This window comes from Eschrichtius robustus, chromosome 1 (genome assembly GCF_028021215.1).
Source record: "Eschrichtius robustus isolate mEscRob2 chromosome 1, mEscRob2.pri, whole genome shotgun sequence".
Lineage (NCBI taxonomy): Eukaryota > Metazoa > Chordata > Mammalia > Artiodactyla > Eschrichtiidae > Eschrichtius > Eschrichtius robustus.
The window spans coordinates 78,864,146-78,886,437 of NC_090824.1; positions in this window are offsets into that span (position 1 = coordinate 78,864,146).

Genomic DNA, 22,292 nt, shown 5'->3' on the forward strand with positions numbered 1-22,292 from the left:
GAGAGGGATAGAGGGAGGGAGGGAGAGACGTCTTTGTCTTTCCTTCCCTCCCTCTCTCCCTCTCCCCCCTCCCTCTCCTGCTCTCTCTCCCTCCACCTCCTTCCCTCTCCAGAGAGGGAGAGGGAGCAGGAGAGGGAGAGAGGGAGGGAGAGAGGGAAAGGGAGAGAGGAAGACACCTCTCTCTCTCTCCCTCCCTCCCCCCTCTCTCTCCCTCTCCCTCTCCCTTGTCTCTGCCTCTTCCTCCGTCTCTGGGAGGGAGTGAGGGAGATGGAGAGACGGAGGGAGAGGGAGAGGGAGGAGAGGGAGCGAGGGAGTGGGAGAGAGGGAGCGAGAGAGGGATAAAGGGAGGGAGAGAGGGATAGAGGGAGGGAGGGAGAGACGACTTTGTCTTTCCTTCCCTCCCTCTATCCCTCTCTCTCCCTCTCCCCCCTCCCTCTCCTGCTCTCTCTCCCTCCACCTCCTTCCCTCTCCAGAGAGGGAGAGGGAGCAGGAGAGGGAGAGAGGGAGGGAGAGAGGGAAAGGGAGAGAGGAAGACACCTCTCTCTCTCTCCCTCCCTCCCCCCTCTCTCTCCCTCTCCCTCTCCCTTGTCTCTGCCTCTTCCTCCGTCTCTGGGAGGGAGTGAAGGAGATGGAGAGACGGAGGGAGAGGGAGAGGGAGGAGAGGGAGCGAGGGAGTGGGAGAGAGGGAGCGAGAGAGGGATAAAGGGAGGGAGAGAGGGATAGAGGGAGGGAGGGAGAGACGACTTTGTCTTTCCTTCCCTCCCTCTATCCCTCTCTCTCCCTCTCCCCCCTCCCTCTCCTGCTCTCTCTCCCTCCACCTCCTTCCCTCTCCAGAGAGGGAGAGGGAGCAGGAGAGGGAGAGAGGGAGGGAGAGAGGGAAAGGGAGGGAGGAAGACACCTCTCTCTCTCTCCCTCCCTCCCCCCTCTCTCTCCCTCTCCCTCTCCCTTGTCTCTGCCTCTTCCTCTGTCTCTCCATCTTTGGGAGGGAGTGAGGGAGATGGAGAGACGGAGGGAGAGGGAGAGGGAGGAGAGGGAGCGAGGGAGTGGGAGAGAGGGAGCGAGAGAGGGATAAAGGGAGGGAGAGAGGGATAGAGGGAGGCAGGGAGAGACGTCTTTGTCTTTCCTTCCCTCCCTCTATCCCTCTCTCCCTCTCCCCCTCTCTCTCCCTCTCCCCCCTCCCTCTCCTGCTCTCTCTCCCTCCACCTCCTTCCCTCTCCAGAGAGGGAGAGGGAGCAGGAGAGGGAGAGAGGGAGGGAGAGAGGGAAAGGGAGGGAGGAAGACACCTCTCTCTCTCTCCCTCCCTCCCCCCTCTCTCTCCCTCTCCCTCTCCCTTGTCTCTGCCTCTTCCTCTGTCTCTCCATCTCTGGGAGGGAGTGAGGGAGATGGAGAGAGGGAGGGAGAGAGGGAGGGAGGGAGGGAGGGAGAGACGCCTTTGTCTTTCCCTCCCTCCCTCTATCCCTCTCCCTCCACCTCCTTCCCTCTCCAGAGAGGGAGACAGAGAAGGAAGCAGGCACCCTCTCCGGAGAGGGAAGGAGGTGGAGGGAGAGGGAGAGGGAGCAGGAGAGGGAGAGAGGGAGAGAGGGAGAGAGGGAGAGGGAATGAGGTATCGGAAGAGCGGAACAGGGAAACAGGGACAGGGAAAGGGGGACAGGGAGAGAGGGAGAGGGAAAGAGGGAGAGGGAGAGAGGCAGAGGGAGAGATGGAGGGAGAGTGAGAGTGAGAAGCAGGGAGGTAGAGGGAGGGAGGGAAGGAGAGAGAGAGGGAGACAGAGAGGGAGAGAGGGAGAAGGGCTGATGGGGGCTCCCTCCCCCTCCCCTCCTCTCCCCACTGCTTTCTCTTTCTTCTGCTTCAACAAACACCAGGCGCCTTTTAGATCAGCCCTGAAGTCAACGTTGATGCTTGGACGGCTTGACCTCCCCGCTGCCTTCCAGCCCGGGACCACAGCTGGGAGATGAAGTCTGCGGGGTCCTGGGCAGCGGCGGCGGGCTGCACAGGCACCTCCTCTGACGCCCAATCTCTCCTCCTTTACGAGGCAGCCGCCAGCTCCCCTCCCTGACTCCCCAAGATTTGGGGCCTTTTTAATATGTGTCGATAATGCCATGAGCTACTATTTAACTTTTCCACGAGGACCCATCTCCCGAAATGCAGTGCTTTTCAGCCTTGGCTGCACTAGAGAACCCCCAGGGAAGGGAGAGACGTCTGTACCTCCCTCCCTCTCCCTCTCCCTCTCCCTCCTCCTCTCCCTCTCCTTCTGGGGTGATGCCCGATGAGCTCAGATTCGCAGATGTTCCCCCCATCTCCTCTCTGTGCCTTGCGTGGGGTCTGGGCCTTCTCACTGTGGCCCGGGTATGGCCTTGACATTCAGACATCGGTTCCTGCAAGGACACTTGCGTTTGGTCCATACCGCGTGTGGCTGCAGTCTGTGCTTCTCCTGTTCAGCATCTTCAGTAGATGGGGGCTGTGCGTGAGCCCTTCATCTTCCCCGCAGACACCACTGGTGCTTGCTCGGCCTCGTGGGTGATGTGGGGGGCATGGGGGACAGTCCTGTGTCCCCACCTTCTTGGGCTGCAGACAGGCCACGTTGGTCCTGTGGTGACTGGGGGCTCCCAGGAGAACCCCACCGCAGAGCCGGAGAGGTGGCCCCAGAGAAGGTGGCGTACGCCCGCCTGGGGCAGGGCCTCACCAGCCAGCCCCGGGCCACCTGCAGCAACAGGCGTCTCGCCGTCCATGGGGCTGGGTGTTCGGGCACCGTGGGGATGACCTGCTGTCTGCACGGCAGCCGAGTCTGTATTGTTGAGCCCGGGGAGGCCCCTGGGTGGCTCCTGGAGAGCCTGGTCACATTTCTTCCTGCCTTTGGCCTTAGAGCTCATCACGGTTCACGCCGTTTCTGGTCCCAAAAGGACCTGTGTTCATAAAGACCACGTGTTAGGACAGCACCAAAGTGTCTAGAAATCCGGGCCAGGAGGAGGAGGGAGGGGGATTGGCTGTGCCCGCCAGTGGCCTGAGAGCCCTGCCCGCCCTCAGAGACCTGGCCCGGGGCCCGTGGGGAGGGCGTGGCCCACGGTCCCCAGCGCTGGCCGTCTCTGGGTTCCAGGAGAACTGCGCGATCCTCGGGGAGCTGGTAAGGCTGCAGGCTCAGAAGTCCCGCCTGCTGGGGTTCAGCACGCGTGCCGACTCCGTGCTGGAGATGAACATGGCCAAGACCAGCCAGGTGGTGGCCACTTTCCTAGGTAACCCCGCCTCCCCGAGGGTCAGGCGGACCTTGACTGGACGTGGTGCTGCCTGAGACCCGACTGTGTCAGCCCTTGGGGGTCGCCTTCCCCAACCCTTCATTCTGCCTCGAGGGGCGTGGGGTGGGTGGCGGCTGGGAGGCTGCCACAGGGACATAGCCGAACCTCTCCCCTCCGCCCGCAGATGAGCTGGCCCAGAAGCTGAAGCCCCTCGGGGAGCAGGAGCGGCCGTGATCCTGGACCTAAAGAAGGCCAAGTGCCAGAGGCGGGGCCTGCACTTTGACGGGCCCATCAACGTCTAGGACCTGTGCTGCTACATGAACCAGGGGGAGGAGACGCGCTACCACGTGGACCAGTACCTGCTCGATGAGTCCTTCCCCATGCAGGTGGTCACGCGCGGGTGGCTGGGCATCTCCCAGGAGCTGCTGGGGCTGACCTTCGACCTGGAGGAGGGTGCCAACGTGTGTCACGGAGATGTGAGGCTCTACACGGTCCGGGACGCGGCCGCGGACAAGGTCATCCATCGGCAAGTTCTACCTGGACCTCTACCCTCGGTGCATGCGTGGGGGAACCTGTCGGCCGTGGGCCAGGGCTCCTCTGTGGAAGCGGGGCCTCACCCGCGTCCCTCCCCAGGGAAGGGAAGTCTGGGCACATGGCCTGCTTTGGCCTGCAGCCGGGCTGCCTGCAGCAGGATGGGAGGCGCCAGATTGCCATCGCGGCCATGGTGGCCAACTTCACCAAGTCTACGCCCAACCCGCCCTCCCTGTTGCAGCATGATGAGCTGGAGACCTACTTCCATGAGTTCTGGCAAGCGATGCACCAGCTCCGCTCCCAGGTGGGTGCGGGCGCGGGGCTGCAGGCAGGGGGCGGGGAGGGCCCGGGCTCTCCCGTGGTTCTCAGGCAGGCCCTCGCCACGGGATTCTTCCGCTGATGTCACCCCGCACGTGGTGACGCCCTCGGTGTCAGTTTCCATCATCAAACCCCACGCACAGGGCGTGTAAAAAAATGGAAGTGGATGTCCTCGAGACTCTGGAGCCTGGAAGCCGCAGATCAAGGAGTCAGGACTGGTTCCCTGCATGTTAAATACGTGTATTCAAGAGTTGCCTTTAAAAAGACAAAAGAAAAGAAAGGAACGTTGCATGCAAGTCTGGTGACAGGCGGTGATGAGAACCAGAGGGTAGGCTCTGGGGCCGGGAGCGCTGTGCCCTGTGAGGCCCTGGGGCTGCTGCCAGTCTCGGTGGAGGCTCAGCAAGTCCCAGGGACTTCCCCACCGGGGGGGCGGGGGTGTCCCCAGCTGAGCGTCTGGGCCCAGGACCCAGTGCTCCTTCAGTCTTCCTGCGGTCAGCCCTTCGTCCTGAGAGCGATGCTCTCACAGGCTGCACCGGAGCGCGTGGGGACACTTTACTGAGCTGTGCAGCCGTCACTACTGCCCTATTTTGGAACATTTCCCTCACCCCAAAAATGTCCCTCACGCCTTTAGTTATCATTCCCTCCCCTCCCCTGCCCCTGACAACCAGGAACCCACTCTGACTCTGTGGATCTACCTGTTCTGGATGTTCCCCCTCAGTGGGGTCACACCGTGTGCCCTTCTGTGTCTGACTTGTCTCGCTGAGCATCGTGTTCTCAGGGTGCATCCACGTGGCAGCGAGTGTCAGGGCTTCACACCTTTGCGTGGCTGAGGGCCGGAAAAAAGACAAACGACAAGAAAGGCACGTTACCTGCGACTCTGGCGACAGCCGGTGATGAGAACCAGAGGGAAGGCTCTGGGGCCGGGAGCGCCGCGCCCTGTGAGGCCCTGGGGCTGCTGCCAGTCTCGGTGGAGGCTCAGCAAGTCCCAGGGACTTCCCCACCGGGGGGGCGGGGGTGTCCCCAGCTGAGCGTCTGGGCCCAGGACCCAGTGCTCCTTCAGTCTTCCTGCGGTCAGCCCTTCGTCCTGAGAGCGATGCTCTCACAGGCTGCACCGGAGCGCGTGGGGACACTTTACTGAGCTGTGCAGCCGTCACTACTGCCCTGTTTTGGAACATTTCCCTCACCCCAAAAATGTCCGTCACGCCCTTAGTTATCATTCCCTCCCCGCCCCCTGCCCCTAACAACCAGGAACCCACTCTGACTCTGTGGATCTACCTGTTCTGGATGTTCCCCCTCAGTGGGGTCACACCCTGTGTGCCCTTCTGTGTCTGACTTGTCTCGCTGAGCATCGTGTTCTCAGGGTGCATCCACGTGGCAGCGAGTGTCAGGGCTTCACACCTTTGCGTGGCTGAGGGCCGGAAAAAAGACAAACGACAAGAAAGGCACGTTACCTGCGACTCTGGCGACAGCCGGTGATGAGAACCAGAGGGAAGGCTCTGGGGCCGGGAGCGCCGCGCCCTGTGAAGCCCTGGCGTTGCTGCCAGTCTCGGTGGGGCACGGGCAGCGCCGTCCCCCAGAGCTGCTGGCCAACTCATCAAGTCCCGGCTGGCCAACCCCGGTGCGGTCGGGCCGAGGGAAAGGAAAGGGGCTCCCGGACCGCCCGGCTGGAAAGCGCGGCCTGCACACAGTGCCAGCCCCCCGTCTCCTTCCTCCCGCCCTCCAGGCCTCTTCAACCTGCGCCAGATCGTCCTGGCCAAGGTGGACAAGGCCCTGCACACGCAGACGCCCGCGGACCCGGCCCAGGAGAATGCCCGCCTCTGCCAGGAGGTCCTCGGGGTCCCAGCCACGCCAGGTAGCCAAGTGCACGCCGGGCCCACCTTAGCGGTCGCTTGGCAGCTACTGCCCAGGTCAAGAGGATCCTCTGGTGGTGTGTGAAGGGGGACCGACTGACGGGCTCTGGCCGAGGCCCGCTGACCTCTGGCCTCTTCCTGCCTCGGTTCCTGGGCTGGTCCCTCCAGCTGTGGCCCGCGGAGTCCGAGGGTGGGGTGGGCGTATCTGCACGTGCTTTCTGGAGAGCCTGGAAGAGGCAGGAGAGGGCTTCATACCCCGGACGGAACGCGTCGACGAGGTTTGCCCGTGCGTGTCGGTGCGGAGACGCAGTTCACTCCCTCGTGAGCGCTTGAACCCGCGCTCTCCCCGTGCTGGAAGGTGAGCCCTGACTCATCCCTCGGAGCCTCGGGCAGCTGACCTTGTAAGAGGCTTCGGGGTGAACCCTCGTGAGCTTCAGCAGAAAGTCGGCAAAAATTTATTTGTGTCCCTCCGCTGAGTTGCCCGCAAGGTCCCCGTTTTCTAGAAGTGTTGGGCCAATACTCCCTCTAGTGGCAGGGGACTCAGACAGGGCTGCTTTGAGGCCCCCTCTCTGGGGAAGGGGCACGGAGCGGCCAGGGGGCCGGGCAGGAGCTTCTCCGCGTGTGTCCCAGGGACCCACCTGCTTGCGACCTTCGGCCACCTGGCAGGAAGCTACGACGCCCAGTCCTATGGCTACCTGTGCAGCGAGGTGTACTCCGCGGACACGTTCCACACACGTTTCAAGCGGGAGGGCGTCCTGAGTGGCAAGGTGAGAGGCCAGCCTGCCATGCAGACCAACACGGAGGTCCTTGGCCTGGGCCTAGATGCCTGTGCCGCCCGCCTGGGCCTGCCAGGCTCTGAGGGCCCTGCCCTGGACCCCCTGCTCCCCTGCCCTTTCTTGAGTCACAGCAGAGGTGGCCACACCCACACCCTCAGTGAAGGGGGTGCTCCACCCTCCTGCAGCCCCACCCCCTCTCGTCAGGTTGCCATGGACTACAGAAGCTGCATTCTGAGGCCAGGGGGCTCCGAGGATGCCAAGGGCATGGTGAAGCTCTTCCTGGGTTGTGACCCCACGCAGGACGCCTTCCTCCTGAGCAAAGGGCTGCAGGTTGAGGGCTGCAAGCCGCCGGCCTGCTGAAGGCACGGGGTTTTGCCCACCCAGGCGGGCCGGGTGCCTTAGCGCCCCGTCGGGGCGGGGGAGGGGCCGCGTGTCCTCCCAGCCCCTGAGTCCCCGGCGGCCGGCCTAGGCCAAAAGTCTCCACCTGGAAGTGTCTGGAGAGCCTGGCATCAAGGCTCCCCCTTGTTGCACTAATGCAATCCCTTCCTGGGGAGCTTTCCTGGTAACAAAACGGTTCTTTGAAAACGCAGCCGTTAATAAAAAGACTCTACTCCTGGTCTCTGCCTGCCGTCCCTTCCACCACAGGAGTGGCATGGGGGCCGTCACACTGGGGGGAGTTCTGACCTTGGTCGGGGATCAGCCCTGGGGCCGTGGTGACGCGTCTGGGTCACTGGGAGATGGCTGAGCTGTGGGGTGAGTTCAGACGGGGATGGTGCCCCGCACCCCGGCCGGGCAGGCTCTCCAGTGAGGGGGTGTCAGTTTCCTGCCAGCCTCTCGCCCGTCACTGTTTGGCATCTCGGGGGCTGTGATTGGCTGGAGCTGGTTCTGGCGGTGGGCACAGCTGTGGGAAGCCCGGCTGTGGCTGTCCCTGTCCCCGTGTCCTGTCCTCCTGCTCAAGGCCGGCCGGCTGGCTCCCTCTGATCATCGGCAGCTGCTGAAGTCTGGACCACAGCAGGGGGCTGCCTTCCTGGGTCCTAGCGATTCTTCCCAAAGGCCTTAGGGATGTGTTTTGGTGGCAGTAGGAATTCAGAGAGGGTGCTGCACCACTGGAGCGGTAGGGTGGCTCTGGACCGTCCCGTGTGTCCTTCCCGGGCCTTTGAGCTCCTCGGGAGCCCTGCCTCCGGCCCTTCGCCCCCACAAAGGACGCCAGGCAGCGGAGCGAGCGCGCGGGCGGCGCCCCGACCTTCTCCCCGTGGCCCAGGCGGGCAGGCGGTGCCACGCTCTGTCCTCCCCTCAGCCTGCCCGCCCGTTCTCACCCGCCCTAGGGCAGTCGGTTGTGGACCAGGCTGTGGTGTCTGCCCTTCTGCAGCCCCGGCTCAGCTCCCTGCACCCACTTCGGTGCCTTCTGTGTTCTGGGCTGGTCGCAGGCCCAGAGCCGGTGGGCAGGCACCCCGTGGCCGGGAGGGCTGTTCGTGTGAATTCCCTGGGGCTTGAAAAGGAGCACAGCCGGCCTTCCATCAGGCACCTCTCGATGGATATGGAAGGGGCGTGTCGGGGCCTGGGGGCTGCTCGTCTTCCTGTGCACCGAGCCCCCAGGTGGTCCCCGTGCAAAATCCAGGTGTGGCGTTGGCACCCCAGCCGTGTGCCGGGCAGTCCATGGCGGGCGACACAAGCCTCGGGCTGGTGGGCCACAGGGTTCCTGAGCGGCAGGTCAGGACTGAGAGGGTGAGGCCTTTCCCCGGGTCCAGGGCCCAGGCTGATGCCGGCTGGAGGCCCCTCCGCTCACCGCCCGCAACCCCCAGCCCCTGCCCTCACGTGAGCCCCCAGGGCTGAGCTCAGGTGTTGGATGCCCAGGCTCCCCGGTAGCCCAGCCCGTTCCCAGTCCTCCGTGGTCACTGAAGGGCTTGGAAGCGGGTTGCCCCACAGAGACTGCTGTTCTCCGAGCCCTGGGCAGGGGGCAGGGAGGACGGGCACAGGGCCCTGCAGGGGTGTGGTCGCCGGGGCAGCCGGAGCAGCTCCACACAGTAAGTAAGAGCACCTCACCAAAAAACAGTGCGTTTCTCCAGCCGCCCCGGGACCTGAGCTCAGGTCCTGGGGCAGGAAGGGGCAGCACTGCAGCTGTTAGCTGTCACTGGGGGTCGACTGTGGCCCGGTGCCACCTCTTAGATCGTCCCCCGTCCCCTTCCGGGGTTGCGACCGGACCCCTGCCAATCGGGTTCTCACTCCTCCCCATCCCCTACGCCGGCTCCACGAAGGTGGAAGGAACACATTTTTAAAAAGGCTGGAGCCTGGGCTTCCCTGCTGGCGCAGTGGTTAAGAATCCGCCTGCCAATGCAGGGGACAAGGGTTCAAGCCCTGGTCCGGGAAGTTCCCACACGCCGCGGAGCAATGAAGCCCGTGCGCCACAACTACTGAGCCTGCGCTCTAGAGCCCAAAAGCCACAACTACTGAGTCCTCGTGCCCCAACTACTGAAGCCCGCGCGCCTAGAGCCCGTGCTCCGCAACAAGAGAAGCCACCGCAATGAGAAGCCCACGCACCGCAACGAAGAGTAGCCCCCGCTCACCGCAACTGGAGAAAGCACACACGCAGCAAGGAAGACCCAACGCAGCCAAAAATAAATAAATTAAATAAATAAATAAATATTTAAAAATCATATTAAATACCTATCAATGAGATTTTAAGAAATAGTCAGGACCAGAGCCTCCCATCAAGCCTCTTAGATAGCCTCAACCACCAGAGGGCAGACAGCAGAAGCAAGAGAAACTACAATCCTGCAGCCTGTGGACCAAAAACCACAGTGACAGAAAGATAGAGAAGATGAAAAGGCAGAGGGCCATGTACCAGATGAAGGAACAAGAAAAAACCCCAGAAAAACAACTAAATGAAGTGGAGATAGGCAACCTTCCAGAAAAAGAATTCAGAATAATGATAGTGAAGACGATCCAGGACCTCGGAATAAGAATGGAGGCAAAGATTGAGAAGATGCAAGAAATGGTTAACAAAGACCTAGAAGAATTAAAGAACAAACAAACAGAGATGACCAATACAATAACCGAAATGAAAACTACACTAGAAGGAATCAATAGCAGAATAACTGAGGCAGAAGAACGGATAAGTGACCTGGAAGACAGAAGGGTGGAATTCACTGCTGCGGAACAGACTAAAGAAAAAAGAATGAAACGAAATGAAGACAGCCTAAGAGACCTCTGGGACAACATTAAACGCAACAACATTCGCATTATAGGGGTCCCAGAAGGAGAAGAGAGAGAGAAAGGACCAGAGAAAATATTTGAAGAGATTATAGTCGAAAACTTCCCTAACATGGGAAAGGAAATAGCCACCCAAGTCCAGGAAGCGCAGAGAGTCCCATACAGAATAAACCCAAGGAGAAACACGCCGAGACACATAGTAATCAAAGTGGCAAAAATTAAAGACCAAGAAAAATTATTGAAAGCAGCAAGGGAAAAACGACAAATAACATACAAGGGAACTCCCATAAGGTTAACAGCTGATTTCTCAGCAGAAACTCTGCAAGCCAGAAGGGAGTGGCATGACATACTTAAAGTGATGAAAGGGAAGAACCTACAACCAAGATTACTCTACCCAGCAAGGATCTCATTTAGCTTTGATGGAGAAATCAAAAGCTTTACAGACAAGCAAAAGCTAAGAGAATTCAGCACCACCAAACCAGCTCTACAACAAATGCTAAAGGAACTTCTCTAAGTGGGAAACACAAGAGAAGAAAAGGACCTACAAAAACAAACCCAAAACAATTAAGAAAATGGTCATAGGAACATACATATCGATAATTACCTTAAACGTGAATGGATTAAATGCCCCAACCAAAAGACATAGACTGGCTGAATGGATACAAAAACAAGACCCATATATATGCTGTCTACAAGAGACCCACTTTAGACCTAGGGACACATACAGACTGAAAGTAAGGGGATGGAAAAAGATATTCCATGCAAATGGAAATCAAAAGAAAGCTGGAGTAGCTATACTCGTATCAGATAAAATAGACTTTAAAATAAAGAATGTTACAAGAGACAAGGAAGGACACTACATAATGATCCAGGGATCAATCCAAGAAGAAGATATAACAATTATAAATATATATGCACCCAACATAGGAGCACCTCAATACATAAGGCAACTGCTAACAGCTATAAAAGAGGAAATCGACAGTAACACAGTAATAGTGGGGGACTTTAACACCTCACTTACACCAATGGACAGATCATCCAAAATGAAAATAAATAAGGAAACAGAAGCTTTAAATGACACAATAGACCAGATAGATTTAATTGATATATATAGGACATTCCACCCAAAAACAGCAGATTACACGTTCTTCTCAAGTGCGCATGGAACGTTCTCCAGGATAGATCACATCTTGGGTCACAAATCAAGCCTCAGTAAATTTAAGAAAATTGAAATCATATCAAGCATCTTTTCTGACCACAACGCTATGAGATTAGAAATGAATTACAGGGAAAAAAACGTAAAAAAGACAAACACATGGAGGCTAAACAATACGTTACTAAATAACCAAGAGATCACTGAAGAAATCAAAGAGGAAACAAAAAAATACCTAGAGACAAATGACAATGAAAACACGACGACCCAAAACCTATGGGATGCAGCAAAAGCAGTTCTAAGAGGGAAGTTTATAGCTATACAAGCCTACCTAAAGAAACAAGAAAAATCTCAAGTAAACAATCTAACCTTACACCTAAAGAAACTAGAGAAAGAAGAACAAACAAAACCCAAAGTTAGCAGAAGGAAAGAAATCTTAAAGATCAGAGCAGAAATAAACGAAATAGAAACAAAGACAACAATAGCAAAGATCAATAAAACTAAAAGTTGGTTCTTTGAGAAGATAAACAAAATGGATAAGCCATTAGCCAGACTCATCAAGAAAAAGAGGGAGAGGACTCAAATCAATAAAATCAGAAATGAAAAAGGAGAAGTTACAACAGACACCGCAGAAATACAAAGCATCCTAAGAGACTACTACAAGCAACTTTATGCCAATAAAATGGACAACCTGGAAGAAATCGACAAATTCTTAGAAAGGTATAACCTTCCAAGACTGAACCAGGAAGAAACAGAAAATAGGAACAGACCAATCACAAGTCATGAAATGGAAACTGTGATTAAAAATCTTCCAACAAACAAAAGTCCAGGACCAGATGGCTTCACAGGTGAATTCTATCAAACATTTAGAGAAGAGCTAACACCCATCCTTCTCAAACTCTTCCAAAAAATTGCAGAGGAAGGAACACTCCCAAACTCATTCTGTGAGGCCACCATCACCCTGATACCAAAACCAGACAAAGACACTACAAAAAAAGAAAATTACAGACCAATATCACTGATGAATATAGATGCAAAAATCCTCAACAAAATACTAGCAAACAGAATCCAACCACACATTAAAAGGATCATACACCACGATCAAGTGGGATTTATCCCAGGGATGCAAGGATTCTTCAACATACGCAAATCAATCAATGTGATACACCATATTACCAAATTGAAGAATAAAAACCATATGATCATCTCAATAGATGCAGAAAAAGCTTTTGACAAAATTCAACACCCATTTCTGATAAAAACTCTCCAGAAAGTGGGCATAGAGGGAACCTACCTCAACATAATAAAGGCCATATATGACAAACCCACAGCAAACATCATTCTCAATGGTGAAAAACTGAAAGCATTTCCTCTAAGATCAGGAACGAGACAAGGATGTCCACTCTCACCACTATTATTCAACATAGTTCTGGAAGTCCTAGCCACGGCAATCAGAGAAGAAAAAGAAATAAAAGGACTACAAATTGGAAAAGAAGAAGTAAAACTGTCACTGGTTGCGGATGACATGATACTATACATAGAGAATCCTAAAGCTGCCACCAGAAAACTGCTAGAGCTAATCAATGAATATGGTAAAGTTGCAGGATACAAAATTAATGCACAGAAATCTCTTGCATTCCTATACACTAATGATGAAAAATCTGAAAGAGAAATTAAGGAAACACTCCCATTTACCATTGCAACAAAAAGAATAAAATACCTAGGAATAAACCGACCTAGGGAGACAAAAGACCTGTATGCAGAAAACTATAAGACACTGATGAAAGAAATTAAAGATGATACCAACAGATGGAGAGATATACCATGTTCTTGGATTGGAAGAATCAACATTGTGAAAATGAGTATACTACCCAAAGCAATCTACAGATTCAATGCAATCCCCATCAAATTACCAATGGCATTGTTTACGGAGCTAGAACAAATCCTCTTAAAATTTGTATGGAGACACAAAAGACCCCGAATAGCCAAAGCAGTCTTGAGGGAAAAACATGGAGCTGGAGGAATCAGACTCCCTGACTTCAGACTATACTACAAAGCTACAGTAATCAAGACAATATGGTACTGGCACAAAAACAGAAACATAGATCAATGGAACAAGATAGAAAGCCCAGAGATTAACCCACGCACCTATGGTCAACTAATCTACGACAAAGGAGGCGAAGATATACAATGGAGAAAAGACAGTCTCTTCAATAAGTGGTGCTGGGAAAACTGGACAGCTACATGTAAAAGAATGAAATTAGAATACTCCCTAACACCATACACAAAAATAAACTCAAAATGGATTAGAGACCTAAATATAAGAGTGGACACTATAAAACTCTTAGAGGAAAACATAGGAAGAACACTCTTTGACATAAATCACAGCAAGACCTTTTTTGATCCACCTCCTAGAGTAATGGAAATAAAAACAAAAATAAACAAGTGGGACCTAACGAAACGGCAAAGCTTTTGCACAGCAAAGGAAACCATAAACAAGACGAAAAGACAACCCTCAGAATGGGAGAAAATATTTGCAAATGAATCAACGGACAAAGGATTAATCTCCAAAATATATAAACAGCTCATTCAGCTCAATATTAAAGAAACAAACACCCCAATCCAAAAATGGGCAGAAGACCTAACCAGACATTTCTCCAAAGAAGACATACAGACGGCCACGAAGCACATGAAAAGATGCTCAACATCACTAATTATTAGAGAAATGCAAATCAAAACTACAATGAGGTATCACCTCACTCCTGTTAGAATGGGCATCATCAGAAAATCTACAAACAACAAATGCTGGAGAGGGTGTGGAGAAAAGGGAACCCTCTTGCACTGTTGGTGGGAATGTAAATTGATACAGCTACTATGGAGAACAATATGGAGGTTCCTTAAAAAACTAAAAATAGAATTACCATATGACCCAGCAATCCCACTACTGGGCATATACCCAGAGAAAACCGTAATTCAAAAAGACACATGCACCCGAATGTTCATTGCAGCACTATTTACAATAGCCAGGTCATGGAAGCAACCTAAATGCCCATCGACAGACGAATGGATAAAGAAGTTGTGGTACATATATACAATGGAATATTACTCAGCCATAAAAAGGAACGAAATTGAGTCATTTGTTGAGACGTGGATGGATCTAGAGACTGTCATACAGAGTGAAGTAAGTCAGAAAGAGAAAAACAAATATCGTATATTAATGCATGTATGTGGAACCTAGAAAAATGGTACAGATGAGCCAGTTTGCAGGGCAGAAGTTGAGACACAGATGTAGAGAATGGACATATGGACACCAAGGGGGGAAAACTGCGGTGGGGTGGGGATGGTGGGGTGCTGAATTGGGCGATTGGGATTGACATGTATACACTGATGTGTATAAAATTGATGCCTAATAAGAACCTGCAGTATAAACAAACAAACAAAACAACTAATACTAAACTTTCATTGGGTTATTTGTATGGAAATATGTTAATATAAATGTTTCAGACATTACATGAAATTTCTAAAAATCTTATATTTGTATGTGTATGGAAATATGTATGGAAATATGTTAATAGAAATGTTTCAGACATTACATGAAATTGCTAAAAATCTTATATGTTCTGGTATAATGTTATATGTAATAATCCTAGTTATTACTTTAAAATGTATATCTCAGAAATAACTAATTTTCTTGTCAACTGCATTATTATGAACTTTCATCAAATCTTTAACCGTGGTCATTTTTAAGTCTTTTGTCATAAAGAAAAAAAAAAAAAAGAAAGAAATAGTCAGTTAGTTAGTTAATTGTGCCGGGTCTTAGTTGCCACAGGCCAGCTCCTTAGTTGTGGTAATGAGATATTTTATATTCTTTTTTGTTCCTGAACAAAGGCCTCAGAATCCAGTATTTACTTGATAATGCTCACAGCATAGCTCAGCACGGAATAGCCACATTGTTTTTCTTTGGCTGCTATGTACCAAACAGCCTTTTGTACTGTTTTACCAAATGCATGTATTTAACACCTGTTTTAAAAAACATAGTGAGATCTCAAAAACTTGAAATTGACTAAAGTAAGATTCTCTCTGTAGTACTACTTATTTGACCAACACCACCTGATAACACCGGTGTGGTGCACCGAGCCTTACTCTAGCATATCGGGATACACCCCGTTTCGACAAGTGTTCATCCTCCAAGTCCCCAAGGCCTCTCACACACTGCCAGTGAAACTGCTTCCTGCTTGGGAAAGAGTGCCCCAGTTCGTTTCTTTAGAAGCTTGAAGGCTATGTAAGCCCTCCAAAAGGTTAGAGGGCAAAGAACAACTCTAAAACTGGCACATTTGTTTAAAGAAAAAGACTTGTCAATATTACAAGAGCCAGCTTGCTTTCACTTGTGACACGTTTTCTTAGGAGGCAAGGGATGTGGCCATGTGACTTGGACAAGCTGTTTCCCTCTGTCTCAGTGTCCCACCTGTGAGTGGGTAGTCTGACGAAGCTTAATGACAGACATCTGAATAACGATCATGAACAGTGGCATCTAATTTCCAAAATAAAAACAGGAGAATGAGTATGTCTTTCACAACAGGACGTCAAGTCTACCTCAAAGATATTGGTAGCCTTGAGTCCACTGCTTCTCACTGAGTGCAACTGTGCCCCCCAGGGGACATCTGGGGAAGTCTGAAGGTGATTTTGGCTGTCACGACTGGGAGGAGAGAGAGGGAATGTTACGGGCACCTAGTGAGTAAGAGGTCGGGACCTTGCTAAACACTCTACGATGCACAGGACTCACACACCACAGCAAAGGTTTATCTGGCCCCAAAAGTCAATGCCTTGGTTGAGAAACCCTGCCTTAGAGCAAACCACGGATACTCATCTTTAGCAGGTAACAGGGCATTTACTACCCACCTGTAAACCTACAGACTTCCCGACTTACACAGCTAATCCTGTGGCAGGAATGAAATAGAGAGCGTGTGACCATCTGGTAGTACCTAGGTTTGCCCCTCAAGTCACATGAGACAGTGCTGGAGACTGACATTTTCTATATTGGAGGTCTCTGGCAAGCCACCAGTTTTCTAACCTAAAAAGTCTAAGCAGCATTGTTACAATACACATAATAACACGACAATTCTGCTTTTATAGAGAAATTCGATGTGGGAAAGGAGCTTATCTGACATCAGAAGCAAATGCTTTGAACACATCACATCTGCTGGTTCGACTGTCAAATCTTGACAGCTGGAGACGTAGGAAGGTAGACAGGAGAGAACAGACCAAAGTTACGGGCCTGCTGAGTCCTCGGGGCTAACCATAATACACTTCGTACTGCCCTGGGTCCAGGGGTGTGTTCTAACACCCTCTCAGTCACTTACGGTCCATAGACAGACCAAGTATAAATTCACAATTACCAGCAAGTGTACCAAAAAAAGGCAGAGTTAAGAAACTTAAATGCGAGCCCTACCTGGTCTTTTTCTTCTTCATCGACAGAATCATCCGATTTTGCTTTTTCAGGGTCTTCCTCAGGTTTCCGTTTGGCAGGCCTGTCACACACACACACACAGTAAAGCCAACTGTTAGCTCACCAGACCCTAGACCTCCAGTGGGCACGAAACAACTCATATTCCTCCCTACCAAGAGTACCCTCTCTTTGGAAAGATTCAGGGCATGGTCCCCTCTTCCCTCTGAGAAGCCCTTTTTGCCAGGACATTAAAAGAAGCTTCGAGCTTAATGTTTCTTTGGATGACAGGTTTAGAATACCACCATTTTGCAAACCTTAAGAAATAATGGATCTAGACTTTGATCAATGGCTGCTACAATCACCGAAGAGACATTACATGCCTCTGATGGACAGCCCCATGCTGTCAATGAAGTCTCACAAAATAAAGCTGGAATCTGATCAAGACTCTAGACCTAACTACCAGTTTACAGAAAACTGGAGGCAAGGGAACACATTAACCACCAAAACGATGCAGTCAGCCAGACCTAGAAGCTATTAGAAAAAAAGACCTATTTTCTTTAAATCAATGGCAAGAAGATAAGGAATCTATCACTCGAAAGGCTTAAGGAGCAAATCAACCAAACTCTGTTACACAAGGGGAAGAATGAACACTGCTATATATTTGTTAGTAAGGAACTGTTACACTTTATAAGGCCTGTTTTGTCTTCTTCAAAAGACTGTTTGCTAGATGTTAGCAATTATGGCAAAATATGAATAAAAAACTTGTCAGAGAAAGAGACCTTGTCATCTAGAAATACAGTATGTGTGGATAAGATGACCTGTCCGATTTGTTTCAAAGTAATCCAACTGGGAAGAGATGGGTGGGTATGGAGCTGTAATCCATTTGGAACAATTTTCACTTGGAGCATGTGGGGGTATAGATGAAACAACAGCCAGGAGATGTTAACTGTTGACACTGGGTGATAGGTACACAGGGGTTCATTTTACTATCCTTGGTAATTCTGTGCATGTACATTTGAAGTTGCCTATGTGAAGAGTAAAAATGGATGAGATCTTCAGAAATGCTGTTCACGAATGTCTAATAACAGAATATCAAAAGGAAAACCGAAGCAATGTGGAAGTCAGAATTACTAAGTTACATCCTACTAATTTATATGTGTTTTACCAAAAACCGTTGGCCCCTAAAATGGGGGCTGTCCATTCATTATATACTGACCTCCTTGTGAAATGAGATGTGATGGTGGTCTGCCTGGCAGTTTGCCTTCTAATCCTGGGGCTAGATGAGACTTCAGCTGCTTAAAGAAAAAGAAACAAAAAAGCCACTAGGAATAAAGAGTTCACAGCCAAGGTACAGTTCTTCAGCATTACCAAGCTGGTGCAGAGACCAGGTTCTGAGGATTAAGTAGCCTTCTCTTCTTATTCTCAGCAACCACCATCTTGATAAACTCATCAAATTAGCACCTGCCAGTCTGCTGGGCCATTTCAACACAAGCTCTTGTATGAGGGGCCCAACCCTGAGACGCACAAGGAAACAGAGCCTCCGTTTATTTCGTCAAAAGATGAAGTGGCCAAGCACCTGACCTGAGCTCAAGTCCCATGCTCTTTTTTTAAAAATTCCAGAAGAGTTACTCTGACTACAAGTGGGGAAGGAGTCTAAGAATAAATGTTTAGCTTAAACAGGCATGTAACTTACAAGTCATAGATATCAGCAGCTCCTGTTATCTTATACCTCATAAATTCAACCGCATTTGGGGATCTAATGCTCTATAACTTGGTTGAAGACAAAAATTTAAAGTATATATCTAAGCTAGTTAGACGTATACACAAGAGGGAATTCCACGGCGGTCCAGTGGTTAAGACTCGGCACTCTCACTGCCAAGGGCCGGGGTTCGATCCCTGGTTGGAGAACTAAGATGGTACAAGCCGAGCAACACAGCCATCCCCCCACCAAAAAAAAGGATACACAAAAAACAAGTACTGCCGGTGGAGGGGTTGTGTGGGGGGGGAACAGACAGACCCTATGGCGCCAAGTCTGTCCTCCCCTTAGGTGGTACCAGATTCCAACGAGGTCAAACGAGTCAAGCGCTCTTACAGTTTGTTTCTCCATCGGACTTGCTTCTCCTGGGCATGCAAAGTTTGGAAACAGGTTTGGGGGACTTGTTTTTCTCTGCTATTTCCACTCTGCGCTCCTCACCACTTGTCTGGCTCCCGTTTTCTAGACAGCCGTTCACTTCCCAACTGAAAGCATGAGCTCTGTTCTCCAAGGACAAATCTTTATTTAAAAGGGATCTGCCTTGAGCCAGGTAGCCCTCCTACAGCAGGAAAGGATCATTTAAGTAGCAGTGACTGTAAACAAGGGGCCATGAGAGAATAAGGAAACACAGGCGCTTCCTTCATAACTATCAGGGAACAGGGAGAGGTGGGATTATTCTGCCTCCCTGGTCACAGACAAGTTACATGGGAGGAAACGTTTTCTAGCCGCCGGGATGCTGACGACTTACCTCTGATAATTCTTCTCTATGTAGTTTGGTTTTCAAGTCACACAACTGATTCTTTATTTCTGTCTGCAGAAATTCACGCAAGAGATTCCGTTTCTCCTTCATGCATTCCTAAGGGAAGGACAGAGGTTTACAAGTCTCCACATTCCCAAGGTAGGAACCAATGGACTAATACACAAATAGTTACACTGCCTGGTCACATAACAATGACTGAATGGCAGGCAATGCTGAGTCGGCCAAAAAGAAAACTAAATATTCACAAGACATGTTCCTGATGTTTCCGTTAAGATCATATCACACACCATCTCCAGAGTGGTGACAAATGGAAAGATTAGAGGTGAAACAGACACATAATAGAGTACTAGAACAAAACTGATTTGGAAAAACAGTGTGACCAGGACAAGTTATAATCCAGACTTGATGGTACGGAACCCAGACTGGGAAACTCGATGAGTTACCAAAAGCTAACCCATAATAGCCTATTAGTACAGCACATTAGACAGAAACATCCACGTCATCCTCAACTTTAGGGAAAAGAGAGCCAATTCCACTTAATTTTGTTTTTATGAACTACATAGTATCTGTCAAATGGTCACATTTGATCATATATTTTGTTAAGGTGGAGATTACCTTACCTTTTCTGTTAACTATCTCTTTCCAAATCTTTGAGCCTGGGGGAAGAAAAGGGAAGAAACAAACGCTTGTTCAGCAACATTGTCCACCTGTAAGAATGCCACACTTTAAAGAACTTTGGAAATAAGTTGAACATGAATGTTAGAAAAAAATACAATGGTTTTTCCCTCCCCCAGTGTCTAGAATGCCCTACTGTAATGCCTGCACGTTAAGAAGTTATTTTCAATATGAATGAGGTCCCCCTTTTGGGGGGTGGTTTTCTGATGGTGGTAAGAGATGATATAGGAGATTATCTTCCGATAATATAGGGAAATCTATCTAAAGTAATTATTCAGTACTTGCCTGATAAGTCAAATTTGAAATTCTTCCATTTCACTGAATTCTTTCCTTCTTTCAACTTTTAATTAATAGAGTAAATTACATGATCCCATCACTCTCTTCAAGACAGTCTATAAATAACCTTAAATGTCATAAGTCGGAATTCATTACAGAAATTCACCCGTCATTTTCCAGTAAAGGAAAGCAGCAATTCAAATACAAGCAGTAATACTGTAGTGTATCAATTTGTTGCAGAGAAAAATGTTTATTTAAAAATTTCAAAATACTTTGTACACCAGCCCTCACTAAAAGTATTTTTTAACTGTACTGACATGGACCTGAACCCTTAAGAATTCATCTTTTTCCTCATTATATTTTGTAACCTGACATGCTTTGAAAATAGGCATATATTTTTTAAGTTACAAAACTATTTCAACTCAAAGAATTGTTTAACTTAGGCAAAAAGAAGAGATTAACAATATTATACTCAAACAATTTGCTTCCAATAGATAGAACTGAAGGGGGTATAAAATGACATTCCTCAAGTCTTCTGGATTTTATTTACTCATTGTAATGTACAAAGAGACCCAGGTCCCACCAGGTTAGGGACGTTGCTTCTATGATTTATCTTCTAAAGACAATGGATGAGCAAACCCACCTCCCCTTTAGCCCTGGTTAGCATCAGTCCCAGTGAACCTTCATTTCTCTTTCCTATCTAAATCAAGCTATTCCTCTATAATAACCCATTCTGAATAATGATTATTGAGATTTAAATAACAGCTTTCCAAAAACAACTCTATAGCAATTTATTCCAAATTAGCCCAATCTACAGTTTCTTCTTCATTTTAAGTGAAAAAGTAAAGAATAAAAACATTAGCTAATTTTTAACACATCATTTATCAATGATTCAAGTTGAAAACTGCTTCAACTTTAGCATCTCATGGGTACAAACGGATAAGGAATTTTATGCTAGAAGATTTGGTTGGATACCTGAAGATGTGGTTTATTTATGAGAGTTTTTGTGTTGTGTGTTGATAGATTTAACAACTAAAGAGATTTTGAACATCTTGGGGAGTACTCAATGACTGTCTAATTGTTTCTGTAACTTAGAATGTTTTTCAAGCGCACATGATATAAAAAGTATTATATTATAAAAGTAATATAATTTTGTCTTAATGGGTTCTTTCCTAGAAATGGAGCAAATGTTTTGGCTACCAAATCCTTGCAATGATATTTAGTACTGTATTTTTAGCTTCTGCTCTTCTTAAATAACCCAAAAGCTGTACTTTTTATTTAAACCATGAGAACATAAAAGTAGGTGTATAGGTCAAGAGAAAGTACATCCATTTTGTGTCTTTGCCGACTCTTTTCAGATTGATATGTCATCTTTGTCTGAAATAGCAAGCCACATAATTTTGCATAGAAAATAAGAAACATACCTATAAGTTATTTTTAAGTGTTAACATTTAAAGGGACCAGCACTACATAATATTTTTAATTCCATAAATATTTACTGATATCTGCATTATTATAACTCTCAAATTTTTCCTTAGAATTTTGAAAGAACTTCCTTCATTCCAGTATCATGGAAAAGTTTTTCAAGCTTAATTCAACAGGGTATTTCAACTAGCCGGTATCTTTGATCTTTATTATGGTTAATTTTTCTTCATGAAGTGACCAAATTTGAATAAGGCTGATGGTCCATCATGGGGGAGATTCATCTCTCCGGCTTCTTCCTGCTGAGGGAGAATCATCTTTGGTTTGTGACATCACAGTCTGAGCTGGGCAAGTGGCTGTGATAGCAAACCGAGGATTATATCCCTTCAGTGTGAATGAGCTGCAAGAGATGTGGGTGCTATCATTTCAAGTCCTGTCACAGAGACACTACTGAGATGCATGACAGGAGTCAAGTGAGGGAAAGATGCTTGCATTGCAATTGTCACTTTTACAGCATCAGCCATTAAAGATAAAAGTACCATTTCACAGTTTCCTTCATTATTAATTTAAAAGAGGGAGTAAACGTCATGTTAATAAAACTCACAGATAATGATAAAATGGGAGGGAGGAAAGTAACCAGCGAGTAACCAGACAATAAAGGAAGAGGGACACGGAGAGTGAGGGATGGGTGCACAACTCAGCCGCGCCTCTGGCCACAGGAAGAGCAAAAAATAGAAGGCGCCAGCGCGCAGTGGCGGGCTGGAAACCCTCCGACCTCGGAGAACTGCGGAGAACCGGGGACCGGAGTCAACAACGGCTCCCAGGCGGTCCCAGCGTCCCGACCCGCACCCGGCCGCGACACAGTTTCCACAAACTGAGACACACGGAGCCC